The sequence below is a fragment of the Phacochoerus africanus genome, chromosome 9 (assembly GCF_016906955.1).
Source record: "Phacochoerus africanus isolate WHEZ1 chromosome 9, ROS_Pafr_v1, whole genome shotgun sequence".
Classification (NCBI taxonomy): domain Eukaryota; kingdom Metazoa; phylum Chordata; class Mammalia; order Artiodactyla; family Suidae; genus Phacochoerus; species Phacochoerus africanus.
Window position 1 is genome coordinate 8,055,255 of NC_062552.1, and position 27,751 is coordinate 8,083,005.

Genomic DNA, 27,751 nt, shown 5'->3' on the forward strand with positions numbered 1-27,751 from the left:
AGCTTGTATATGCCCTATATAGTGGGGGTTTAAGAAAACCAGCTCAATTCACAGTGGCAGTTATGATCAGAGTAGCTACTGTGGTCAGCCAGACTGGATCGCAGAGAGTCATTTTCTTTTTCCAGAAACATAAACGCATTCTTGGGCATAAATCATTGTATGGCTTAAGGCCACAACTGGATTTCTCAACCGTCTTCTCCTGGGTGCAGCGCACGTGCTGGAATGCCACGGCCCGAATTCTTGATCCTCTAGGTATGGCCAGAACACTACCCCAGGTCGCTTAGGAATTCCTGGCTGTGCTGAGACACCCAAGTAGTCATGTGAGAGACGGAAGGCAAACACGTGTTATAATGGGGTGTCCGATTCTGTGCAGAGTCAGAATCAGAGTGATCCCCAAATCAGGATCCTGCTTGAACACTGCTCCCTGTGGGCTATTTGGATACTTTTAGGTGATAACAGAACCACCTATAGCCTAGTTGGATAGAAAGGACATGAAATTTCAAGGCAGCCGGATGTAACTAAAAATTCTGGCTCCAACATTTACTATGCAATCTTGAGTAAATTACTTAAACTCTTTGAGCAATAGAAATTATACCTATTTTGTGAGTTGTTATTTCAGACTAAATGAGACTATATCAAAAAAGTTTTCACTACAATTCATAGCATACAGCAAACACCAAATACAAGACAGCCCTTCTTCCCCTCCCCTTCCTCTTCCTATTCTTCCTATTTTTCTTTTTATTATTTTTATTCTGTATTTAAGAATGGAGCAAATACTCAGCACTCCTCCTGCATGGAACCAGATATGATTCCGGATGCTGGCCATGTGTGCGTGTGTGTGTGTGTGTGTGTGTGTGTGTGTGCACACTCATGCTTGTGTAAGAGCAGAGAAAGGGCTGGGGGTGGACAGGGAAGGTGACAGAATTTTAAAGGCAAAGATATTATCTCCTACAACCCAGGGCCTGAATCCCCAAGTCCTCTCCCTCAGAGTTAACACTCCTCGAGCCAGAGCGGATGACCTGCTGTTGTGATATGATTGCTAACTTGGTAATCTCTCCAACCCCCGTGTAATCTCTCCAACCCCCATGCCCTGGGCGGGATGTGGAAAGAGAGAGGCAGTATCTTTCTAAAGGCTGGTCCTGTGCCCTCACAAAGACCACTCTCAAGTTCGCAGGCAGGGGGTGGCTGGCCTCCAGTCATTCTGCACTCTGCCCTAGTCCTCTTCTGGGGAAAGTAGGGCCACCCAGAAGCTCGTTGCCAAAACATTATCAGATGCCTAAGTGCACGTGGTCTGAGGTGTGCATGAACTGTTAAAGGCTTGGGGGCCTGGCTGCTTCTTTTTTATGTTCCCAGAGCAGCCCCTGCTCATTGTTGGGCCAGTCCTGTGGCCTGCAAAGGATCAGGGTGAATATTCCAGACCAAGATTCCACTAAACTAGAATGGAGCAGGGATCTGTGAGCCCGTTCTTCCTGTGTCCAGGCTCTTTTGTTCTGAAGACAGATGAGGAGCATGAAGGCTCTCTTCTGCCTGTGATGAGGCATCCAGGTGATAGAAAAGAAAGCCAGAGAGAGAGGCTGGGGCAGGGAGCCAGGAATTGCTTAGTGTTGACTTGGTGGTGAGCCACGTGGTGCAAGGCCTTGAAGGCTGCTTCATTATTCCAAACACTGGGACAAGAAATAATCAAGAGGAATTAATGCTGCAAAACTTGACCGACAAGAGAAACAGCAGCTTGGGCAACCTCGCTGTCTGTAACCAGATCACCAGACTTAACATTTGAGAAAGAGGTGGATAAGCTCAAAGCTAGAAAAACAAAGTGCGGAGTTCCCGTCATGGCGCAGCGGAAACAAATCTGACTAGGAACCATGAGGTTGCAGGTTCAATTCCTGGCCACGCTCAGTGGGTTCAGGGTCCAGCATTGCTGCGAGCTGTGGTGTAGGTCGCAGACACGGCTCAGATCTGGAGTTGCTGTGGCTCTGGTGTAGGCCGGCAGCTACAGCTCTGATTTGACCCTTAGCCTGGGAACCTCCATATGCTGCGGGTGCAGCCCTAAAAAGACAAAAAAAAAAAAAAGAAAGAAAGAAAAAGAAAGTGCCTACCATTCATCTATTTATCTAGTTAAGATTATTTACTAAACAGCTATTACGTGCAAGGCATTTAGCTAAAAGTTGAGGTTATAATGGCAAACAAATCAGATACAGACCCCGCCCGCATGCTTATAGGCTCTGATATGGGCTCCTGTGGCCTAGATAAGTGAACATCCATTTATATAATAATGTTTCAGTTACTAGCACCTTGTAACAAATTATCCCCAAACCTAGCAGCTTAAACCAACCACTTGATTATGCTCCTGGTTCTGCAGCTTAGGGATTTGAAGAGGGTACAGGACTCCAAATGTCTGGGCTCAGCGGAGGAGACTCATGGTAGAGGGTGACTTCATGGCCAGGGGCTGGGATTATGTGAAGGAGTCTTCTGCTCTCTTGGCCGGCAGTCTTTGCTTAGCTGTCATCTGGGAGCTATTGCCTGAAACACCTGCATATGTCATCTTCACCACGAGTGTCTCAGGGGAGACCCCTTACATGGCAACTAGCCTCCCCCTGAGAAAGTGTCTCAACAGAAACAGACTAAAGCTTCAGGGCCTTTTCTGAACCACCTTGGAAATAATGGGCCATCCCTCCCTCCACCTTCTACAGGTTACTAAGGCCAATTCAGATTCCAGAGAAGGAGAATTTAGATCTCTCTCCAATTCTTGATGAAGAAGAGCAAGGTAAGAGTCTGTGGGATGGGAGATCTGGACGTGGCCGTCTTTAGAAAATACAGTCTTCCAAAACTGTAGGGAAAGAAATGCGACGGCAGGGGAGGACACAGGACACGGAAGGGGACCTAATCTTGACTGGAAGCGTTAAGCAATAATTTTTCAAAGGAGGTGCCTAATGAGCTGAAATTGAGGATCCATAGAATTTAGCCAAAGACTATCTTAGTTCAGGCTTCTGGGTGGCCTCAATTAGCATAGGCTGGGTGGCTTAAACAAAAACCATTTCTTTCTCACAGTACTGGGGGCTGGAAGTCTAAGGTCCAGGTACCAGCAGGATCAGGTTCTGATGAGGCTCTTCTTCCTCATTTACAGACCTTCTCATTGTCCCCTCACATGGCAGAGAGGGATCTACTCGTTCTGTTTGTTTGTTCGTTTGTCTTAGGGCCATATCCATGGCACATGGAAGATAAGAATTCCCAGGATAAGGGTTGAATCAGAGCTGCAGCTACCAGCCTACACCACAGCCACACCAGATCCTTAACCCACTGAGCAAGGCCAGGGAGTGAACCCACATCCTCATGGATACTAGTCAGGTTTGTTTTCCATGGAGCCAAAAAGGGAACTCCTCATCCTCATTTTATGAGGACACTGATTACATATGGAGGCTCTACCCTCATAACCTAATCACCTTCTAGAAGCCTGTCTCCAAATCCCACACATTTGGGGGTTAGAGTTTAAACATACAAATTTGGGGGCCATTGAAATGTGCAGTCTATGATCAACTATGTGTGAAACAGTATTTTAAGCAAATAAAACAACTATTACATTTAGAATGGGTAAGCAATGAGGTCCTACTGTACAGCACAGGGAACCATATCCAATCCCTTGGGCTAGAACACGACAGAAGATAGCATGAGAAAAAGAATATATATATATATATATATATATATATATATATATATATATGACTAGGTCACTATGCTATATAGCAGAAATTGGCACAATACTGTAAATCAACTATACTTTAATTTTTAAAAAGCTCATTTAAAAGAATAATAATAATAAACCATGGGCAGAGATCTAGAGTTTGGTGGGAACCTAAGCCATATATGAGGCTGAAATAATTTCCATGCGGCTGCCTTGCAGTGTGTGAGAGTGGGGCCTTTCGGGGAGGGTGGGGTAGACGTGGTGGAGGGAAGTTAGTATGTGTATATGTGTGTGTTTCTGGAGGATAAAAAAATGGGGCTGGAGAGGCAAGCAAGAGCCAGATCGTGAAGGTCCTGGGGAAACACCTAAGGGAATTTGAAATATAGGCGATTGGAAGAGAAAAGGAATGTTCTCTGTTTGTAGAAAGGCCATTCATTACAGGCAGCATAAAAATGAGAACGGAATTCAAATGCAGGCAGCCCTTAATTTTCTAAAATCCTGACTCTGAAAAAAATAAGGATACTTGTTTTGCTCCTTTGGATGACAACGCATGCTGCTTGTCTCTTTAATTTCTCACTTAAAAATTTTAAATCGAAAGTCCTCTCCACTCCCCAAAGGAGCATACTTAAGGCTCATGGACTCAGGAACCTCCCCCCCCCCCCCCCCCCGCAACATACAGCAACAGCAACTTCATCACTCCTCTAAGACCTTCCTGAGCCCTATCGAAAGCAGTAGAGCACTGGAAATATCAACTTAATGCTTAATGTTAAGCATCATTTATTTTCAGTACAATTTTTTCACAAACGTGGAGAAAAACTTCTCTCCAAGAGGAAAGGTAAATCCCCAGTCACCAATTTATTCTCTAGAAAGAATCAAACTTTCCTCAGGCAGGGAAGATACCGAGTAGGAGAAGCCATCATTATGAGACATTTTATGACACTGCAGACTGCGTGGCAAAGGACAATTTATATGAAACCATTCATTTCCTGCAGTGTGGTTCCCAAGTGTTTGCTTTCTTGGAACAATGATGGGAAATTTCCTAACACAAGAAGGACTATGACGTCAGTTCCACTTACATGTTGTTCTTTTTAGTCTTGGAAAATGTCCCTTTATCCTTCACGCATTAGATGGATCTAAAATAAGCAAGTCTAGACAGTGGAAACCATATATAAGATCTATGGTTTCTTTCCCCCATTATTTAGTACCGTAGAGTGTAAGTCACTTAATAATCTCTGGAAACCAGGGAAGTACGCAAGGGTATAAAAAATATATATGTCAGGTAATAAATCTTTGGCTGTTTTCCTAGGTAATTACAGGCTACTTTAACTCTTTTAAAGAAGTAGGTGGGACTTCGATAAATGGTGTTGGGAAAACTGGACAGCCACATGCAGAAGAATCTTATGCCATCCCCAAAAGTTAACTCAAAATGGATTAAAGACATGAATGTAAGATCCAAAACCAAAATTTCTAGAAGAAAATATATGGACAATAAGCTCCTTGACATAAGTCTTGTGACAATTTTTTGGATTTGACACCAAAAGCAAAGGAAATAAAATGGGACTATAGCAAACAAAAAAGCTTCCACGTAGAAGAGGAAGTCATTGACAAAATAAAAAGGCAACCCGCTAAATGAGAGAAAATATTTATAAATATTATATATCCTATAAGGGACTAATATCCAATATATAAAGAATTCGGGAGTTCCCATTTTGGCTCAGAGGTAACGAACCGACTAGTGTCCATGAGGATGTGGGTTTGATCCCTGGCCTTGCTCAGTGGGTTAAGGATCCAGCATTGCCTTGAGCTGCAGTGTAGGTCACAGATGTGGCTCGGATCTGGTGTTGCTGTGGCTGGCAGCTGCAGCTCAGATTCAGTCCCTAGCCTGGGAACCTCCAGATGCCACAGGTGCAGCCCTAAAAAACGAAGAAGAACAAGAAGAAGAGGAGGAGGAAGAAGAAGAACTCATATAACTCTATAGGAAAAGGAAAACAAACAAAAAGCAGTCCAACTAGACAAATGGGCAGAGCATCTCAATAGACATTGTCCCAAAGAAGACATACAGATGGCCAAAAGGTACATGAGAAGGTGATCCGCATCACCAGTCATCAAGCAAAAGCACATCAAAGCCACAACGAGAGACCACATCACACCTGTCAGAACGGCTCCTCTTGAAAAGACAGGAAATAACGGGTTGGCGAGGATGTAGAGAAGAGAGAGCTCTTGTGCACTGTTGGTGGGGATGCAAATTGGTGCAGCCACGAAGGAAGACAGGACGGCAGTTCTTCCAAAAAAATTAAAAGGAGAACTACCATATGATCCAGCAATCCCATTTCTGGGTATTTACCCACAGAAAAATGAAAACACTAATTTGAAAGGACATCTGCACCCCCATGTTCACCGCAGCATTGTTTACAACAGACAAGACATGGAAACGACCTCAGTGTCCACCAACAAAAGAATGGGCCTGATTCCTGGCCCTGTGCGAGCTCAGGTCCTGGGCCCGCTAATCGTTTGGGGATGGCTCTTTCTCTAGCTTCGGACAGTTTCCTGACACACAGACTCTGAGGATTACTCACTGATGACTGCTGGAGACCCTTCTGCAGCTCTCTGGGTCTCTCTCTGTGCAGCTGTCCTCAGGATTCTGTCCAGGGAATGAATGGCATCTGCCTGGCTCTTCTGAGACTCTCAGCTCCATCTCCTCAACTCAAGGAGACGAACAGGCTCCGCTTGTGTTCCTTCTCCCAGGGACACAGCCTGCAAAGGAAAAGCAGCAAAAGCTTGAGCAGGAAGGACTTGTTTCTCATCAGGATCACCATCTTCTGCTACCTCATGTTGTGTCTTGAAAACAGTTGCTTCTTATGTTTGTCCTGCCCCCCACGCCCCCAGGAATAAGAAGCAACCCAGGCCCTGTTACTCTACCTTGACCAAAAAATGAATTTCTCATTTTTTCAAAGCTATGACTATCTTGGATTTTTCTACTCATTTACCTGAACTAGAAATCACAGAAAATTATTAGTAACTCAACAGAGAATTAGGAAATTAGAAATAATGTGAAGAAAGTATTCAGGATGCAGCACAGATTTAAAAATAAATAGAAAATATGAAAAGTTTTAAGAGACGTGGGGATAGAATGAGAAACTACAAAACACTTCTTGTCTGCCAGTTCTTCCTCCGAGGTTTAGTTTTCTTCCTACTGAAGTACATTCTTTTGTGGTTTTTTTCAGTGATGGAAAAGCCATGAGTTATAAACTCTCTCAGGCTTAATTTGTTTGAAATTGGCTTTATTTCACCTTTACTTTTTTTTTCTTTTTTACAGCCACGCCTGCCACATATGGACGTCCCCGGGCTAAGAGGGAATTTGGAGCTGCATCTGCAACCTATACCACAGCTTGCAGCAACGACAGATCCTTAAGCCACTGAGCAAGGCCAGGAATCAAACCCACCTCCTCACGGACACTATGTTGGGTTCTTAACCCACTGAGCCACAATAGGAACTTCGCCTTTACTTTTGAATAATGATTTAGCTGGATAGAACCTTCCAGGGTGACAACTACTTTCTTCTAATACTTGAAATCATCATTCTATTGTTTTCTGGCCTCTAGTAATGCTAAGGAGAACCTTACTGTTAGTCAAATTTTGTTCCTTTGTAAGTAATTTACTTTTTATTCAGATGGCTTTAAATTTTTTCTTTTGTCTTTAGTATCTCGCTGCTTGCTACTGACCATGTGTCAGAATTTCTTTCCTTTTTAAGAGTGAGTAATATTCCATTATAAGCATATTCCACATTTTGTTGGAATCCTTAATAAATTTTTAACAAGGGTTCCTATTAAAACCCTTGTACTTGCCCCGCAATTATGTAGCTACTTCTGCTTATTCTATCACACAAAATTTTTACCAGAAAGCTACAACAGAATATAAGAGGAGAAATTAATAGTGCATTCTTCAGAAAACCATTCCAGTAGCCCAAGAGAAAACCACTCTGAAAGCTAAACCCTTCATAGAAACACAGGTACCAGGCCTGGTGCCTGACCCTCTATAAAGAGGGCTTCCTTCTTCAAACCATTTGAGTGTGACTTGTCACCTCCCTTTGGAGGAATCTGTCTCCTACGCACTGATAGCAGTTATGTGCTCAAATTCCCTCTGTCCCATTTCCACACCTTAACCAGTGCACTTCCTAGGACAACCACCTGCAGCAAGACATTTCTCAGGGTAGCTAGACGCTCACTGGGGGGTGGGGGTTCCCTGAAGACGGTCCAGGATAAATGTTGGTTCTCCACATTTAACGCTCGTTGAGATTTCCCTGGTATAATGTGCAAATATGCCTTCTTATGTCTGAGTCACCTCAGGAGCTATCGTCTCAGAAGAGACATGAGGTCTCCGGAACCTCACACTCAAGGTCCACGTTAAGGATGAGACACGTTTTTCTAATTACGTAGAGTGTGCTCAGATCTCTCCCCGAGCTGGAGGGTAATACACATTAGGGCACCAAAGTGACAGGCTGGCCTTGATCGCCTTCCTAATTCCACAACTTGACTAGAGGCCCATAGCACATGAAACATGAGCCTGAGGATATATACTTTTTCAAACAACGGGATTTGCTTCTTCATGTCCTTCCTCTGACAGCACAAAAACCTAGATGAAGCTTTGCCACAAGGGTTTTTTGAACCTTAGGCAGGCCACATTTTTAAGCAAAACATACCAACCCTGCTTTTTCTACTAGAAAGCAAATCAGAATTAAAGTACTTTCCTAATTTAAAGTGATTTCCAGGGGTTAGAGGATAAGATACTGCAGGGTTATGTGTGGTGGGAAGGGGCTGTGTTTAGAGTGAATGAAATTGGGTTGGATGACAAAATCATCCTTAGAGAAACGTCTCCTAGGTAGCTGGAGTTCCAAGTATAAATGAAAGAGGTCAGACCTCGCTATAATGAGAATGTCCTTTGGCTTCGTGATTTCAGCTAGTGCTTTTGATCTGGCTCTTAAATATTCCGCATGTATTTTTGAAGTAATTTGGCTCATGTCCTCTGGACTTAGGCTCGCTATCACAGCGGCAGCTAGGCACAGGTGGCTTTGGGGCCCTTGAAATGTGCTGTGAGTATAACATTCACACTCGATTTTGAGGACTATTACATATCTCACCAGTTTTCATAACAATAGTTTTTTGTACATATTGGGTTAAAAATATGCTATTGAAATGAACTTCATCTGTTTCTTTCGACTTTTTTCTAATGGGGCTACAGACCCCTTAGAATCACATATGCGGCTTGCTGGCATCTGTATGAGATAGCATTCATCCAGAACCCAGTTAATTTTTGATACAAACTCACTTAGCTTTGGACCTTTATTGTTCTCAGATCTATTCTCATCCCGAAGACTCATCCCAATCTGCCCTCTCTCAACTCGAGTCTCAGAGGTGAGTCCTTTGCTGGTGAGTGAGCCCAGCCTACCCACAGCACATTCTCTTCAACCCCTCTGTAAGCTGCCTCCTACACAGACTTCAGGGAAAGGGGACATCATTTTATTTCTTTGAAGAAAATGCCCCCCCTCCTCAATCTAAACTGACATTCCAAACTGTGGGGTTTTTGTGTTTTTTCAAACTGAAATTTAGAGTAAGGAGTGACTTGTCAAATTGGGCAGAATGTTTCATTCTAACACCAACGAGCCTGTCAACAGAACTATAAATAAATAAATGACTTAAAGCCGTGATGTCTTCCTCAGTTTCCTGGCCAGAGCAGGAACTGCTCATAAAGAGAAAAAGAAGATGTCAGCAAAAGCAGGATTTCACTAGACTTTATTCTAAATAAGGCAGTTAATTCATAGTTTGAGGAAGTGCACAGAAAATGCTGTGCTCAGTGCATTTAGGAGAGCCTTATCTTAATAGATATGATTGGTTTTGTTGCTGGAAGCTAAAAGAGAGAGGAGACAGAGGGGACAAAAGGGGTCAAAAGAATATATTTCATAGGATTTTACTGCTTAATAATATTAAGCATATACCACATGCATTGACTTTTAATTTCCTAAATGAAAGGTTTTTCTGTTTTGGTACTTGGTTGGTAAAAGAATAATAAGTGTGTAATTTTACAATATTTTTTAAATTCACTTGATGGTGTGTTGAGCAAAAAGTGTAGAAAAGGATATATAGCTCGTTCATTTTTATCGTTAAGTTATTACTTAATGAAGTTTGTATTGAACTAATTTGAGCTCATGATTCATATACCCTGTCATGCACAAAAATTTTGGATTCATATCTTTCTATAACCCTATTATTTAAACATAAAAACCTTATTTAGGATTTTTAAGTTTGATATTTCTAAGTGGTTACTATTCTGTAATTTTTTTTTCCACACAGATTTAGAAACTTTTGATGCATCCTGAATTGTTTCGGATTTTTTTCCTTGTGTGACATGGAATACTTTAATACCTCTTTAAAATGTAAGCGATAGGAACAGAACTAACATCTTCCTTGAAATTACTTTATTGTAGTACTTTATTGTATCTGGGAGAAGTGATGGATTTTTCTGGATGTTATCCAAATGTCTTCACCAGCATTTAACGTTACAATAGAAGTCTTTTTTTTTTTTTTTTCCGCCTTAATTTCAGCTCTTGCACATACTGCAGAATATGTGTGGTGTACTGTTTGACACCGCAATGAAGAACGTTGGTTCTGTGGGTCCCAAACCCTCCTTGGGGTAAATATTAGGAATTAGAATAAGTAAATGAAATATGGAGTCTCTTTCCTGACCTTTCTCATGGCCTACTTGAGAGAGCCGGAAATAACTACTGTGAAAAAAACCTATATATATATATTTATTTATTTTAGTGCTTCTAAGGTTAACTGTGATAATGATATTTCTCTGCGAGGTAGATGAACTGCTTTATTTAGAATAAAAGCCCAGATGAAATCCTGCTTACTTCAATCTACCCAATGCGTTGTTAACACTGAATCAGTATTACAGTTGTGATAGTTATCACTGCAATTCAATCTCAGCTTTGTTTATTTTACTTTATTTTTTGGTCTGTCTTTTTAGGGTCGCACATGGAGGTTCCCAGGCTAGTGGTCGAATGGGAGCTACAGCAGCCAGCCTGCACCACAGCCACAGCAACGCCAGATTCGAGCTGCATCTGCAATATACACCACAGCTCACGGCAACGCTGATCCCGAACCCACTGAGCAAGGCCAGGGATTGAACCCGAAACCTTATGGTTCCTAGTCGGATTCATTTCCACTGAGCCACGATGGGAATGCTTTTTTTTTTTTTTTTTTTTTCCAATCTCGGCTTTAGTATCATGTTTATATATAGCTGAATCATAGCTGAACTTATAATTGCTGTAAGTGCGAAAGGCTGTTTACTGCTAATACCTTTAATTTTCTGTCTGAGGACTTTCTTTCCGGCCACAGCAATACGGACGTTCTGCCTATGCAAAGGCCAAGCCATAAGTTTCAGAGAATTCAAACCCTCAGAAATAAGCTCACAACCAGAGTCAAATGGGGAGATGAGGGATAAATCTCACAATTTTCTTACCCCTCAGGTTAGTTTACCTTTGAGGCATATTCTGTTCCAGTACTCTGTAAACTTTATCACTGGGGATACTGTTAAAAATTCATATGCTGATTCAGTAGACTTGGGGTGGAGCTTGAGATAACGGGTGATAATTGTGATAAACCACATTGAGTAGGAAGTTTTACAGTCTCCCAGAATTCCCCAAAGAAATTAAGTGCCATTTGCCTTCAATGAGAAGAAGCTTGATTATTTTTCTTTCGTTTTCTTCCCCTCCGTGTTTCTTGTGTCTTCATTCTCCTCCTGGTGTTTCCTACCTGCCTGTGGATCCTTATCGCAGGGTCTGCTTCTGGGGGAACCCAAATCAACAACATACATGTGCATGCAATACCTATCCATACCCTGATGTAGCTGTCTGGATCCTATCCATCTTCTACCTATCATCTACCTACCTAGGTATCCACCTACCCACTAATCTATTTATCTCCCTACTATCCACCTGCCTATCATGAACACAGCAATGCAGTGCAGCCTCTTAAAAACTCTAGACAATTGAAGAGCTAGAAGGGAAAGGGCAAAGAGATCTGGGAGACCGTAGAAAGAGCAAGTTGATGATCACAAGCTAAACTGACTTTGTCCTCCTTTGTATGTAGCTGTCGAAAGGATGTGATATTCTGGAACTCTAGTTTTTTGTCTTGTTTTTTGTCTTCTTAGGGCCACACCCATAGCATATGGAAGTTCCCAGGCTAGCAGTCAAATTGGAGCTGCAGCTGCCAGTCTACGCCACAGCCACACAGGATCCGAGCCATGCCTGCAATCTACACCACAACTCATGGCAATGCTGGATCCTTAGCCCACTGAGTGAGGAGTAGGATCGAACCCATGTCCCCATGGATCCTCGTCGGGTTCGTTACCACTAAGCCACTATGGGAACTCTGGCACTCTAGTTAAAGAGGAGACGTTATGTTATGTTATGTTACGTTATGTTATGTTATGTTATGTTATGTTATGTTATGTTATGTTATGTTATGTTATGTTATGTTAGTTATGGCTGCACAAATGGTGCCTCTTCAGAAGTCCACAGGGAAAGAGCCATTCTATTGGATAGACGGGAGAGAGGTCTTTTCACCAGATTCTGTTATTCAGGACACACTGTTGGGAGGGTTGGTCATCGGGGTCATGGAAAGAAGTTGGGTTTGGGTTAAACATTAATCTTGGAAAGACTGAAAGCAGCATAAGCAGAGAGGCACTGGGAGAGGTGGCGGGAAAGGTGATGCCACACTTCATGCTTGTGGGTCAGCTCTGCAAAGAAGAGGAAGATAAATGAATGGGTCTTGCAGATGGTCACCCAGGATTCTTTTTTTTTGGCCACCCCGTGGCTTATGGAGTTTCTGGGTATGCTGCAGCTGCAGCAGCACTGGATCCTTTAACCCACTGTGCAGAGCCGGGGAGATCAAACCTGTGTCCTCCTGGTGCTGCCAATCCACTGTGCCACAGCCAGAACTCCTCACCCAGATTCTTCAGTGACTTTGTGAAGCTGGTACAATGTGTGCAACTTCTCTTGTGGGAGCATGTTTGAGAGCAAAGCTCTGGACTTCCTCACCTTGAATCCCACCTCTGCCACATCCTGGTTATGTCACCTTAGCACGTTTGTCACCCTCTTTAAGCATCAGTCCTCCCATCTACACAGTGGAGACATAATGTGTATCTCATAGCATCATGATGAAAGTTAAAGGAGGTGTTTTGAATAAAGTACTTGTGTTACTATAACCAGAGGATGAGAGCTGCCCTAATAGTACAAATAAACCCAAGAATGCTGGGAGAGTGGTGGGTGGTGGTTTGATCTGATTCAGGTACGTACGTACACACACACACACACACACACACACACACACACACGTTTAATATCACATTCATAGAAAGCCACTGGAGTGATAATGCCCTGATGATGGGACTCAATCTCAGCTATGACAGACAAATAATCCTACTACGTGGCTTAGCTACGCATGAAATCACTCTGTGAAATCTTTCTTTGAGCAAAGCAAACACCTGTTCTTGGTGGATCACAAAAGGGAAACTTGGTTTAGAGCTCTTGCTTCGCCTTTTAAAAGTCTGTGACCCCTGCTAGAATAGATCCTGCCAAGGCCACACTGTTTCTAAGTCAGGCCATCCAAGTTTTCTCAGGGAAAAGGCTCCCTCTTGACAATGTCCTCCCAGAGCTGAGATTCTTGGGGCTGAAAGAGAGAAAGAGCCACTTTATTTTTTGCTACCAAAACCCACTGATCACACCCAAGTGGTCTCACCATTTGCTGTGGCTTCTCTCCAGGGTCCTGATAGGTTGCTATTCTGGAAGCAACACGTTGGAAGGCCAAGGATAGGTCACTTCTTAGGGCTGTGCAGAAGAGGACCAATCATCGTAACAACCATTTGATTACAGTGGTTCCTTCATCGCCATCTTTTGAAAGCAACTTTCCCTCCTTAACCAAGTTCTGTCCCAGTCTCTTTATGGACCAAAGAAGGTCGATGCTGATGGAAATCACAGATGTAGTCAAACCTCCCTGGTGGCAGTCCGGTCAGAGGTCACCTGGCCCCTTTTCAGTAACAGGTGTCACTCGGCCTCTGTTTTTCAAGAGGGTTTGAATCAAGAGACATTCAAGGTAAAGCACTGTCATACTGCTTTTTAAATTCTTCTGTAAAGCTTATTTTCTATAAGCTATTTGACAGCTGGCTTTTGGATATAAGCCTGTAGGAGTAGGTGTCATAGGTCTCAGAAACGAAGTCCCTGCTGTTTCAACAGTGTGAGCTGCCTTTGCTTCAAATTACATTTCAGGATGCCATGCAATAGATGTACGACAAACACACCTTGTCTCGCACACCCTCGCACACACGTGTAGGCAATAAGAGAGGGAAGCATAAAGAATTTACTATAATTATGGGTAAAATAAATAGAATCCTATTTGTACTATACTACTATTGTGAAGGATAAGCATCTGTTCATTAATTAACATGCTAGACTTGAAAATGGCTCTCATCCGTGTTGAAACACAAAATGTTTGCCCTTCCTCCTCCTGGCTTCCAACTAGGGAAAATAAAAGATAGACAATTCACACATACCTGAAAAGTTCAAAATTTTAAAAGAATCAAATAGGCAGAAAATCTAATCTAAAAGACATACTGAAGCCACTGATCACAGAACTCTAAATGATCCTAATTAATGAAGGGACTCAAGCACTGCTTGCCTGTGGGGAAGAACCCGAGGTTCCAAACGACAGCCTTGCTATTCATACACTGTACAAAAACATAGGTTCAAGTACAGAGACCCTGGGGTGTTGCACGGAGCTCCAACAATGGCTTGGGGAACACAAACACTACAGCTGACACCTGTGTGATCCAACACGGCTGACCTACACGGCAGATTTTAGCACCACCTGTTACTCTCTCATATGGAAAGAGGTTCAACAGGTGACCACATACACATACACCGTAACTCAAGAGTCAGATTTGTAGCTCCCCAGGAAAGAATCCAAGGCCAAGGATGAGTGACTGAGACTCTTGTTTGGACCTGGAGAGCACAGAGAGCAGCTGCAGCCTATCACAGAAATTGGCTGCTGACAGGAAAAAGCATTGATAATTTCATCAGATCTTACAGATCAGTAACAACAGAACACCCTTCCTCAGATTGGTGGTCACCATGGTAGCCACAGATGCTTTGACTGAACTAAGTATTTTAAAACACTTTTTAAATGTGGTAAGATACATGTGACATAAAATTTACCATCATCATTTTTAAGTACACTGTTCAGAAGTTTTAAGTCCACTCATATTGTTGTGCAAGAAATCCCTTCACTCTGCAAAACTTAAAACTCTGTACCCATTAAAAAATCACCCCCATTTCCTCTTCCCAGCAGCCCCTCCAAACCACCATTCTACTTTCTGTCTCTGAAAGCTACTACTCTAGGTATCTTACATAAGTGGAATCATCAGTATTGGTCCTTTGTGATTGGCTTATTTCACTTAGCATAATGTCCTCAAGGTTCATCTATGGTATAGCATATGTTAGAAATCCCTTCTTTTTTAGGACTGCATAGTATTCCATTCATGTACATATCACATTTTGTCTATTCATTCATCTGCCAATGAACATCTGGATTGTTTCTATCTTTTGGATATTGTGAACAATACTGCTATAAACATGAGTTTTGAAATTAGCATTTTTTGGTCATTTTTTTTAGGGCCACACCCACATCATATGGAGGTTCCCAGGCTAGGGGTCCAATTGGAACTGTGGCCACTGGCCTACACCATAGCCACAGCAAGCTGAGACCTGAGCTTCATCTGCAACCTACACCACAGCTCACAGCAATGCCAGATCCTTAACCCACTGAGCAAGGCCAGGGATTGAACCTGTGTCCTCATGGATGTTACTTAGATTCATTTCTGCTGAGCCATGACAGGAACTCTGAAATTAGCATTTTTAATTACAGTAGTAAAAGGCTCACTTTCCATTTCATGGCTAACTTATTTTTTGATCCTCAAGGGGTTGTGTTTTGCAGAAAGCGTAAAATTATTCTATTGCAGGAAGCCCTTTTGTCCCATGATCCTCACTGATATGGCTCAGTGGAGGTTAGGAAATCTATGGGCATGGAGCATAAATGAAGCTCATTGGTCAATAAATCTACGCCAATTTTAATCTTCACCTCCTTAGCACTAAATTTTCAGTGTTCGAGCCAAAATACACTGAATGAGAAATATTACTCAAGAGTTCTACCTTTATTGCTATCACAGTCTTGGCTAAAACTTGCAAAGTGCTTAAAAGGTTCCAGACACCATTCTTAGCTATTTCACTATCATTAGACCTGAGGTACAAATGGAGATGAGTCAGAGAGGCAAAGCATTTCCCTAGGGGTACACAGCTAGCCAGGGATTTGAACCCCAGTAGTTTTGCTCCAGAATTCATGAACTTCACCACCACACTACACTGTATCTCCTTCTTTCATATATATGGATAGATGTGTATGTGTGTGGGGGGGGTGTATATTGTTGTTCTGACAATCAGCAATGAAAGAAGACACATTAGACTCCAAACTGGTATTTCTAGAAAATGGTGCAACAACATTATGATAGAAAGTGCTCTGATTTTGTAACGGAACACAACTTCGAATCCTAGTGGAATCCATCAACTGTTTTGTGACCACTATTCTCTTGGCTTCAGTTTCCTCATCTGAAAATGGAAATAATATACTATCTACTTGACTTAGTTGTAAACATTTAAGGAAACAGTGCTGTAAGATACTTAGATCCTGGGAGATACTCATAAATGTGAGTTCTCTTAACTCTTAACAGGCAATAGAAGAATGAGACCTCAAAAAAGGGAAATGTGTTTTCATAACAACAGGCATTGTATAAGCACACTCAGTATCACTTTATTATTATTATTATTATTATTTTGTATGAGGGAACATAAGAATTAGGATGCCTCCTCGCTCTTTTGCCTTCTGCCAGAGTCTGTTCAGAAATATTAGACACATGCTGCGTTGGATACCTAATAGTATGTCCTGATAAAAATCAACCCTGTTTTTTCTACAAGTTGGGAAGAAGCACCAAATGCCAGGATCAAGGTCACCGTTAACGGGCTGAATCTGTATCCTCCTTCCCTTTGCTCCAGAATACCATGACTTTCAGCACTTATCATAAATTGGCCTTCAGTGCCAGCACAGAAAGTGCTGGCTCCCAGTCTTGACCCAAAGCCATTGTTGTGTAATAATGTCTCCACAGCCATATAATCAGTCTTGTGTGGTGTAACAATTTGATTAACATAAAATGCTATAAACCTACTCTTTCATCAATAAAACAATATTCACATGGAAGCCAAGATATTATTTGTCCAGTTGGCTCAGTTGACTCAAGGATGATCCTTTTGAGCTCAATTGAATCAAGAATGATCACACTTGGTAGGATAATGTCAAACAAGGATTTATTCAAATTGCCTCAATATGCTTGGCTTTGAAGACACGCAGTGAGGGACCATGGGGAGCAGGGAGACACGTATCTAGGCTTGCCACTCTCAAAAGAAGATTTTCTTGACAACACAGAAGGAGTTTCTTCATAGAGATTAAAAGACAATGTGAAATACCTGCATCTTTACACACGCACATAAAACATATGTTTCATGTGGTTTCACTATCCTTTATCTTTTAATGTTTTTCCTTGAGTAAAATGTTTAACTCCTCCATTTGTTTTCATTTCATAATTACTAGGGATTGACTGCCATTAAGTCAACGGCCAAGTGAATGGCAAGTTCGAACAAGCATAAGCATAAGAAATTCTTTAAAAAAAAAAAAAACACAAACAAAACGAAACAAAACAAAAAAAAGGAGTTCCCATCTTGGTGCAGCAGAAACAAATCTGACTAGGAACCATGAGGTTGAGGGTTCAATCCCTGGCCTCGCTCAGGGGGTTAAGGATCCAGCGTTGCTCTGAGCTGTGGTGTAGGTCGAAGATGCGGCTTGGATCTGGCATTGCTGTGGCTGTGGTGTAGGCCGGCAGCTACAGCCCCGATTGGACTCATAGCGTGGGACCCCCAATATGCCAAGGGTATGGCCCTAAAAAGACAAAAAAAAAAAAAGAAATTCTGGAATTGTCTTTAAAATAGATTACATTCTCCCATTTGTGCAATAAACATCTCATCATATTATTGGAGGTTCCAGCTTACTGATAAAAACACTTGATTGAGTTCATAAACCAGGCATTTTTTTTCAATACTACTATTTTAGAGCAGTTTAAGGTTCACAACAAAACTAAGAGGAAGGTACAGAGGTTTCCCATATAACTTGTATGGACACAGACGCCTCCCCCAACTCCCCTGCCCACCCCCCCACATCAATAGCCTCCATCAGAGTGTGACATTTGTTATGGCTGAGAACATACACTGACACAGCATTATCACCCAAAGACCAAGGTTTGCACTGGGCTTCACTTCTGGTGTACATTCTATGGATTTGCACAAGTGTATAAGGACATGAATGTATAACATCTAATGACAATGGAACTGTGGGTTGTTTTTCCTTGTCGTTCTCTCTTGTTTCTGGCCCAAGATGAAAAGTTGAAAGTCCAGTATCCAGTTAAACGGTATGGAAGGCAGGTACTTTCCTGAATGGAGACATTAGCTGGAAAAACTACCGTTTTTCCAGTGTTGGATTCTCATCTCTGACACCAGCTCTGTTTTTGCACGGGTAGTTCACGATTCCTGGTGTCTTTTCTTGAACAAGTTGATCCCTCCTCAAGAGTGGGTTTGGAATGTCTCCTGCCAACACTCAAGTCAAATCGTGTCTGCTTACAACCCCTCTTGAACGATTCTGTTCTTGCTCTAAGGTACTATTCACACATTTTAAAGGGTAATCACGGTGTATTTGCATTTTTAAGTTCTCAGGACCACTTTTCTTAGCCGTCTGCAGTGTCAGATATTAGGGCACAGTCTCATCATAGAGATGAAACCAAGCGTGAGATGGTTAAGAGGTTAAGGTGAATTTTGGTTCAAGAATTCACAGGTTTTGGTCCACTGAGCCATGATTCCCATGCTTACATATCTGTGGAACAGCAGCTGTGAGTTGAAACTCTGAGAAATATTCTCAGTGAAGTTGACAATTTTAAAAGACCCCTCCTCCTTCCCCTCTTCTTCTGATACAGAATCTGTCACATTCCTCACAGCTACCTGTCTTCCTTGGCTTGAATACCTTGGGCAGGGTCCTTGCTTCGGCACATTCAAATAATCTCAGATCCAAGGATCACTTCTTGACAAAAGGTATTTTTTCTTTAGATAGAGCCATGCGTCCCTCAGAGTCTGATTCTTGGTTCTTCAAACTTGGCCAGCATTTTGGGATAGTTTTAGAAATAATTTTTATTTACTTTTGCTTTTTAGGGTCATACCCAGAGCATATGAACATTCCCAGGTCCAGGTTTGGGATCGAATCGGTGCTGCAGCTGCTGGCCTACACCACAGCCACAGCGATGCTGGATCAGAGCCATGTCTGCATCCTACACCACAGCTCACAGCAATGCTGGATCCTTAATCCACTGAGTGGGGCCAGGAATCGAACCTGGGTCCTCGTGGAGACTGGCCAGGTTCACTACCCTGAGCCAGAGCAGGAACTCCAAGAAATAATTTTTTAAAGGGGAAAACTTGTGTGCCTGAGTAGTGAGGTCACTGCATTTGAAGTTCATGTACTTTATTTGGAGAACTGATAAATCAGGCTAGTTCTCTGTTTCCCAGAGTATAATCTCCTTGCTTTTTACCTCTGTTTAATTTTCTTCTATTTTCTGCCTGGTGTCTTCCTTCTCTCAAATATGTTTCTACATTTTTCTCCTTTCTCTCAGGTTTGTATTTCTCGCTATGGTGTTTTTCTCTTTTTCCTTTTTCTTTTCCTCTATTTACCTTTCCCCTCAGTTTTAATGAATATTTGCTAGATACTTATTTCAGACTAAGGAGTGGGCCAGGTACTTAAAGAAATATAGGGAAAGCCTTTGCCCTTCAAGAAAATAAGCTCTTCTGTGGAATCTGTTATCTCTCCTTTCAATAACCGTAACAGAAAATAGTTATTTTTCCTGATTTTTGTCTTGTGTTCCTCATAGTTAACTGGGGGGAAAAAAAGCAAACTGATTATGTTCTATTTCTTATTGGAAAGAACCAAAAAATAATATAGGTGGATTTGTTTTTTGTACCTTTATGTGACAATTAATTTTTTACTTTTTACATCAATGAAACTTGGCTGAAAAAAATTTTTTTTTCTCATAGACCAACAGACATAAAAAATAAATTTATGGTTCCCAAAGGAGAAGTGGGAGAGGGATAAAACAGGAGGATGGTATTGATATATGCACACTACTATATATAATTTACATAACCAACAAGGACCTACTGCATAGCACAGGCAACTGTAGTCAATATTTTATAAAAATCTATAAGGGAAAAGAATCTAAAAAAGAATGTGTGTGTGTGTGCGTGTGTGTGTGTGCATATTTGCTAAATTACTGTGCCATACACCTGAAACTAACACAACCTTGTAAATCAGCTATAATTTTTTAAAATATTTTTTCTATATCCTTGCATTACTCCTTTTTCTTTGACATGAGAAACATTTTAGGAATAGGCTCAGGTGCTCTAGAGAGCCTACTGGTTTGTCTGTGTTATCAGTAAGCAATGCCATATGCTCAGCTAATATTCAACACCTGTTGGTCTTTCACAGTGTGAACGGTATGAAGCCAATGGCCCTCAATTCAGCCTGCATGGACTCACCCACATGGCTGGTTAAATCACCCATTTCTGGGTCTTACCCCCCAGAGTTTCTGACTCAGCAAGCCTGAGAATTTCTTTTTCTAACAGGTTCTGTCTGCAGTGTTGCTGCTGCTGCTGGTCTGGGGACCACGTTTTGAGAACCACTATATTCAACTGAACTTCAGGTAGTTAAAGAGAGAATTTTGCCTGTAGGGCACGGGTAGCAGGTCTAATCACCTATGCTCATTTTTAGGGTTCAGAAGAGAGAACTGTAAAATAAACCTTTAAATAAAAATACTATTTAATACACTGTTATTATTTAAATGTTTTTCTACGAGTGAAGAAAAGGATTCTTCTCCAGAGGCTCAGAACTCCAGCCTTGGCATGGATCCAAAGGGCAGGAGGATGCTTCCTTAGATGCTACTTAGTGTTTGCACACTTCTCTCCAACTGAGCCACGCACGGCTATACCCAGGTTTTAGGCCAACTCTGAGATATTGTTTTCCTAAGCAAGGGACCAAAAACATGAGCATGACTCAGGTTATAAAGTGTTGATTTTAAGGACCTCCTGCTCTGCTTTTGGAATTTAATGAAATCTAATCTCCACAAACTACCCTGCTGTGACTTTCCCTGACATCATGTTTGTTTGAGTTTTGGATCCAACAGTAAGACGTTGATTTAAAAGAAAAAGAACACCACAACCTTAAAAGTCAGGGTTTCTTTTAGACCGAGGCTGTCATCAGGCCGGCCATGGTGGTGAGAAGGCACATCCCTGTACACACGCATGTGGTGTGTGCACATCTTTGCAAAGGGCATGATGTGAAAAACTGGCAGTGAGAATGAGTGAGTGATCTGAGATACACTTTGCAGGAAGAACTTACATGACGAAGGAAGAAGGAGGAAACGAAGATGGTGTCCACTTTCCCCGCCAGTGGACGAAGTGGGTGGTGACACTTTCGACCAAGCTGAGGAATCAGAGGAGGAATACAGTTTGTAGCTGTTGAGCTGGAGGTGGCCAGGGTAAGGAGGCCAGGCAGTAAGGGACAAGTGGGGTTGAGGTTCAGGCAAGAAGTTTAGGGTGGGAATCCAGGTCTGGAAGTCCCAGAGACTATGTGAAGCCGCAGGAAGAGCCCAAGGAGCGTCTGGAGTGAGTGAAGAGAAACGGGAATGGGTGCGACCCTGGAACTGCCAGTCTATAAAGAGTGGGCAGATGGGGAAAGCTAATACAGAGATGGAGGAGGGAAGAGTTATCAGAAAAGCAGGTAAAATAACTTCAAGAATGGACAACTAAGAGAGTCAAGGGAGAAGAGCTACAGAAAGGAAAGGATCAATGAGAAAAGTGACCTGACCTCCTCAATGGGTCATTGAAGAATCTACAAGAATTAACAACTCCTCCCCTACGCCCCTTTACCCAATACATTTACCCATTAATGCACCAACATGGTCTGACTGCTGCTACTTGTTTTCCTACCTGTGTCCCTCTACCCAGCTATAAGCAACCTCATGCCCCCTCCCCAACCAGGGCAGAGATCATGCCCTATTTACCTTTATGTTCTACAAACTTAGCATAATTCCTGCTTCATAGCAGGTGCCCAATGAAGTCTTGTTGAAAACAATCCCTTTTCTTGAGGAAAGAACTAAGGTCACTTTCTGAGAGTGAAGGGGTAAGAACAGGGTGAGAACTTGAGAAAAGGAGTTACGTTCAGAAATAACCATGCTGGGGAGTGGGAAGGCGGCTGGCTAAGGCTCCATATAAGGAGCGTTGGGTAAAAGTCTGCACCAGGGGAGACAGGGATGTTTTATCACATTAGCTGAAGAACAGCATTAGCAGCAATGAGGTAATGAAGCATGCACACCCTAGGAAGAGAAAGAAAAAATCCAAGATGAGGCTCTCGAGAGATCTGATAGTTGCCAAGAAGTCTTCAAAGACTTCCTCTCACGCGCGGTCCCAAGGTCAGGACAGCCGCAGCCCCTCACCATCCGCAGACGGGCTCTTCAGTGAATCAGAGAATGTGATGCATGTGCTGTGACCGCCTCCTCCTAGTCACCTGGCACAGGAACAATGAGGACACCCCCTCTGCTGGGAGAAGGTCACAGTCCAAGATGACAGGTAAGCTAGAGGTGGGAGGCACACGGACCTCTCAAGGATGCCAACTGGCTTCGCCGTGCCGGCTGATTTCTCACATTCCCCCGGCCAAGTCTCCTGTTTTGTAACAATTCAGTCAAGGGTTTTACTGGAGTAGAAAAGCATGAAATGAATTTTCCAGAGAAGTTTCCTAAGTAGGGGAAAGTTCATGGCTCAAAAGCACCGTGCGGGTAAATCAAACGCGACTGCAAACTTCTGTTTTTCTTTGAAAAGAGAGTTTTCCCAGGTTTAGAAATATGAATCTAAAATTTGAGAGATAGCCTCCCTTCTCAGCCCATCTTACTCTCTAGCCCTGGTGTTGGAAGTTTATTTTATGCTGCTTCTAAATTGCCCACTCACACCAGGATATTGCTTGGAACACACACAGGCTGACCACCCTTAACCAGAGACCTCTGCTTTGTGACTCCTTTCCAACCCGGGGTCACAGCTACCCAAAGGAACTCTTTGACAGCAAACCTAGTGAACCCTGCTTGCCTTAATCAGCTGGTAAGCCCTCATTATAAGTCTTTACTAGGCTGTTGTTTATTTTCAGGAGCCCATCTTTCACTCATCTAAAGCCAAATTCTAGTATTAAGGATGAAGACCCACAACCAAAACAAAGCTGGCCATCACTTTCTGCTTTGGGCATTACCCATTCAACACTGTCTTTGATATACAATCAAACACAAATGAATGTTAGGCTCTCAGACTTAGGAGGGAAAAAAAAAAGTAGAAATATAGCTTTGTAAAACAAAACAAATGAAAATGCTTTAATTCATCCTAATCCACCACCCGTTCAATCTACTGGTTCTCAACCCTGGTTCCACTGTCTGTCTTAGAGTGTTATTTAATAGATAACTGGGACTCAATTATCTCCAAATGGGAATCATAATACCTATTTGGAAGGGTGGTTATGAGAATTAAGAAATACCTGTAAAGTACAGTGCATGTAACCCTTGATAAAGGTCTACTTCTATTTCCCTCCAACTGCCTCTTGGAATTACTCTTGTGTCTCTATTAAAATTCCCACCATCGGAGTGCAGATTTTTACTCTACTACACTTTTTTTTTTTTTAGGGCCACACCCTTGGCATACGGAGGTTCACAGGCTAGGGGTCGAATCGGAGCTGTAGCTGCTGGTTACACCACAGCCACAGCCAATGAGGGATCTGAGCAGTGTCTGCGACCTACACCACAGCTCAAGGCAATGCCAGATCCTGAGCCTCCTGAGCAAAACCAGGGATCAAACCCACATCCTCATGGGCACTAGTTGCATTCATTAACCACTGAGCCATGACAGGAACTCCATTAATCCATTACACTTTACACCCTTATTTCGGAAATGGCACGATGGTGTGACCTCAAGTTTACTTCCTTGCCACCCATCCTGCCTGATGCCATGAAGTCTTTCCCTGACTAAAACATCACTTCCTTGCTTGAGGTTTTCACTAGCCTCTTACCGGCTTCTCCCCCTACACCCTGGAGTTTAAAACTAATAGCAGTTTCATTCCATTCACTTCCTATGACTTCTAAATGTTTCCATTTCAACCAGGGTACCCTTTTAAACTTTTCCCTAAGGATGGAGAAGTCTAATCTTTTTCCTAACTTTTTTTCGTGGGGGTGGGGGTGTGTGTGTCTCTCTTCACAGTCTCTCCTCGGTGTTCCTGTCTTTCTCTGTCAAAATCTAGTGCCACCACCAAGATTTCGCTGACGCCTAGCTGTCCATAGAGTGATTCCTGGCTTCTCCAGCCCAGGCTGACCTTCAGGCTCTTGCCGCTCTGACTGCCCTGATGGTCGTCAGCATGGGTTCGTACTTTTCAGGGCTGAGGCACACTGCAAAATGTGGAAAGCCCGAGTACACGTGGGTAAATATGGACCTTCATTTGCTTAACTGCACAGCCCAAGAGACAGAGTTCAAGCGGTTACCCCAGCTCAGGAATGGCCTCTCTTCGGCAGGCTCTGACCTCCTTTCCTTGCCCTTCCTCTTTCCTTCTTTTTCTTCCAGTAAAAAAGGATTTTATATTGACTCTTTTATCCTGACCTGCAACATCTTGTATTCAACTTATCATTTTTCCTAATACCTTTTAGAGGTACTTGGACATTTTCAAGAGTGTTAAATGTAATACCTTCACCTCATCTTCAGCTTTTGCAGGCGTTGTTTCAAGTCGGGATTTAGAACTGCTGAGCTGTTATCTTTGAAGCCACACACCTGTTAGTTGCAAATTTGTTTTGTTTCTTATTTTAGAATTATACACACAAAAAATTTGATACAATGTGTCACAAAACACAGATGGTTTAGTATCCATTTATATAATGAGCTCATAGCATTACATCAGTGTTTTAAAAACACAAATTCATATCCCCAGGTATTGCTGCATGGATTCCATATCAGCATCTGTATTGCATAATTCTTGAGAAGAAGAATTAGTATCACATAATCTTGGGATCAATACACACAAAATAAACAAAAACATTAATTTGTAGCATTTTTAGGATTTCAATAATTGAAAATCACATACAGGCAACAGTTTTCATAGTGCTGTTCACATTATAAATTCAAATAAAATAAAATTCACAAAAGGGACAGAAAGTAGTAAAAAACTAACTTTTGCTAGTGAGAGTCTAATAGCTCTCTCTTATAACTTAATCTTAGATTTTTCACCATCATTAGGGGATATACTGCTTAAAAGCGAAGACTTAAGTTAGGATCTCCCTCTAATCTATTAAAGTGCCACATCCTCTTTGAACAGAAGTTGAAAATGACACACATTCCTTACTCTAATGGTCAGATACTCTACCAAGGAGTAGACTGGCAGACAATCAAGGAAAAACGAATGGCTTGAAAAATCTAAAAACTATTCATTCACTCAACAAATACTTATTGAACATCTATTGTGGATAGTCATTGTTCTAGACAGCAGTAATGGAGGTACGAGTAAGACTGAGTAAGTCCTTACTCTTAGGGAGCTCACATTCTTGTGGGAGATGAATGACAGCAAATGAGAAAACAAACAAGCCTGTAATTACAACCTGTAGTAAGTGCTTTAAGGGAGTGAACTGGGTGGGCTGATGAGAAAGCACATCCTCTGAACAGTCATCAGGAAGGTTTGATCTAAGGAGCTAACAGTAATGCACAAATTAAGACCTGACAAATAAGAAGATGTCAGTAAGCAAGGGAGAAGCAAGAAGACAGCCAACATGGCTGGGAGAAGGAAGTGAGGGAAAAAATGGTACAAGGTGACAAGGACTTAGGAAGGGGCCAAGTCAACTGGAGTCTTGCAAACTGGGGAAAAGAGGTGCATTTTATCCCAAGAGCTTCTGAAAAGGAAATACCTGGATGATTTTAAGCATGGACATGACATACTCTGATTTATATTTTAAAAACACCTCTCTGGTCGCTCTATGGGAATGGATTGCTCAGGGCAGAGTAGTGGAAGTAGGGAGACATTCAGAAGCAACTGCAGTCATCACATTGATGATTATGCTTTGGATTAAAATGATAGCAGTGAGGGTAACGTGAAGTGGATGGATTTTAGATCTATTTTAAAGTTAAAGCTACCAGATTCACTGATGGATTAGGAAAAAAATCAAGGTCTGAACTCCGAAATGGGTAGTGAGGCCATTATTGAAGATTAGGAGGACTGGGAAGGAACAGGATAGCAGGTAGGAGAAAATTAACTTTATATGTGCCAGGACTCTTAGCGAGCCAAAGAGAGGTGGTGAATACAAAATTGGATAGCCAGGAGTGGAGCTTGGGAGAGAAGTCAGGAGTGAAAATGAGAATCTGAGAGCCATGGCATATCGGTGACATCTCAAGCCTTAGGATAGGCTTATTTCCATAGAAAGACAATGTAGGTAGAGAAGAGAGCCTAGAGCTTCGCTCTAACACATTAGAGACTAAGCTGAAAAGGAGAATCCATAAGAGAAGATATAAAGACCTGCCAGACACAAATGAACCTATCTACAAAACAAGAACAGACTCACAGATATAGAGAACAGACTTGCAGTTGCCAAGGGGGAGAAGGGAGAGGATGGGAGGGACAGGGAGTCTGGGGTTAGTACATGAAAACCATTACATTTAGAATGGATAAAAGCAATGAGGTCCTACTGTACAGCACAGGGAACTAGATCCCGTCTCTTGGGCTAGACCATGGTGGAAGTTAACACAAGAAAGAGAATGTATATATATGTTTGACTAGGTCACCTTGCTGCACAGCATTGTAAATCAACTCTACTTTAATATAAAAAAATTTTTTTTAAAGGAACTGCCAGAGAGGTATGCGGCACACCAGGTACACACAGGCGAAGAGACGTGAGAGTTTCCAGGAAAGGAAGTGGTCCTAGCTGTGGTAAAAGGTACTGAGGCACTGGGTCAGAGCAGGACCTTCAGAAGAGTCTTGGATTTGGCACCACGGAAGTTACCTGCGACGTGGACAGGAACGTCTTAGAAAGAGTCCTCAGCAGAGTGAGGAAGTGGATACAGACACTGTAAATGACTCTGCTGAGAATTTTGCTAGAAAAGAGAGAAATAGAAGCTGAAAGGGGATGTGGGGCCAAAGGAGGGTTTTTGTTTGTTTGTATGTTATGTTCTGTCTTGTTTTAAGAGGAGAGACAGGCAAGGGATTAGTATTCCGGAGGGAATGATCTAGAAGGGCTGCCGATGCAGGAAGGACTGTCCTTATGAGAGTGAAGCCAGCCCTCAATGGTGGAGTGATTTTCCTGCCCAAGTGAAAGCAGGCACTACCACACCTAGAAAATATTCAGGCCCGAATTAAATATTCTAAGACAAATCTTTTAACTTCTGTAATAAAAATACAAAGTCTGAGTCAAAGGGTTGCAATCTGTTTTCTGTAATTCCTGAAATCACAGAGCAGGGATGTAAAGACGAATCTTTAACGTTCCTGTTCATAAATGTCTAGCTGCTGTTTTTGTTTTCTCCACTTATTTTCTGTAGCAGCTTTTAATCAGACAAGAATCTAAAATTTGCTAAAGCATTTTCAAGGCTTAATCCAGCTTAAAGGTGGAAGAACATCCCCAGACCAAAAAGACCTTCATTTTCTCAAATGGAATGGCTCTAAGTTGAGAGAATAATTGAATATGAACTTACTTAGCTGAGGAAACAGACAAACAAAAAAGAAAAAGTGAATAAAATGCAACGTAAAAAGACTACACTTTTAGAAC

At 42.2% G+C, this 27,751-nt stretch overlaps 1 protein-coding gene and 1 long non-coding RNA gene across 2 annotated transcripts in view; one reads left to right on the forward strand and one right to left on the reverse strand.

The window, feature by feature from the left end:
- The window catches only part of NEDD9 (neural precursor cell expressed, developmentally down-regulated 9), a 286,215-nt gene that overhangs the window by 215,639 nt on the left and 42,825 nt on the right, over positions 1-27,751 (reverse strand). The window contains exon 2 of the mRNA XM_047795755.1: positions 6,256-6,433. The gene's annotated coding sequence lies outside the window, so the exon portion shown is untranslated. The remainder of the gene's footprint in view (positions 1-6,255; positions 6,434-27,751) is intronic.
- Positions 21,175-27,395, forward strand: LOC125135525 (uncharacterized). The gene is made up of 2 exons (XR_007136990.1): positions 21,175-22,556; positions 26,833-27,395. It is a non-coding gene; the product is annotated as an uncharacterized LOC125135525 (long non-coding RNA).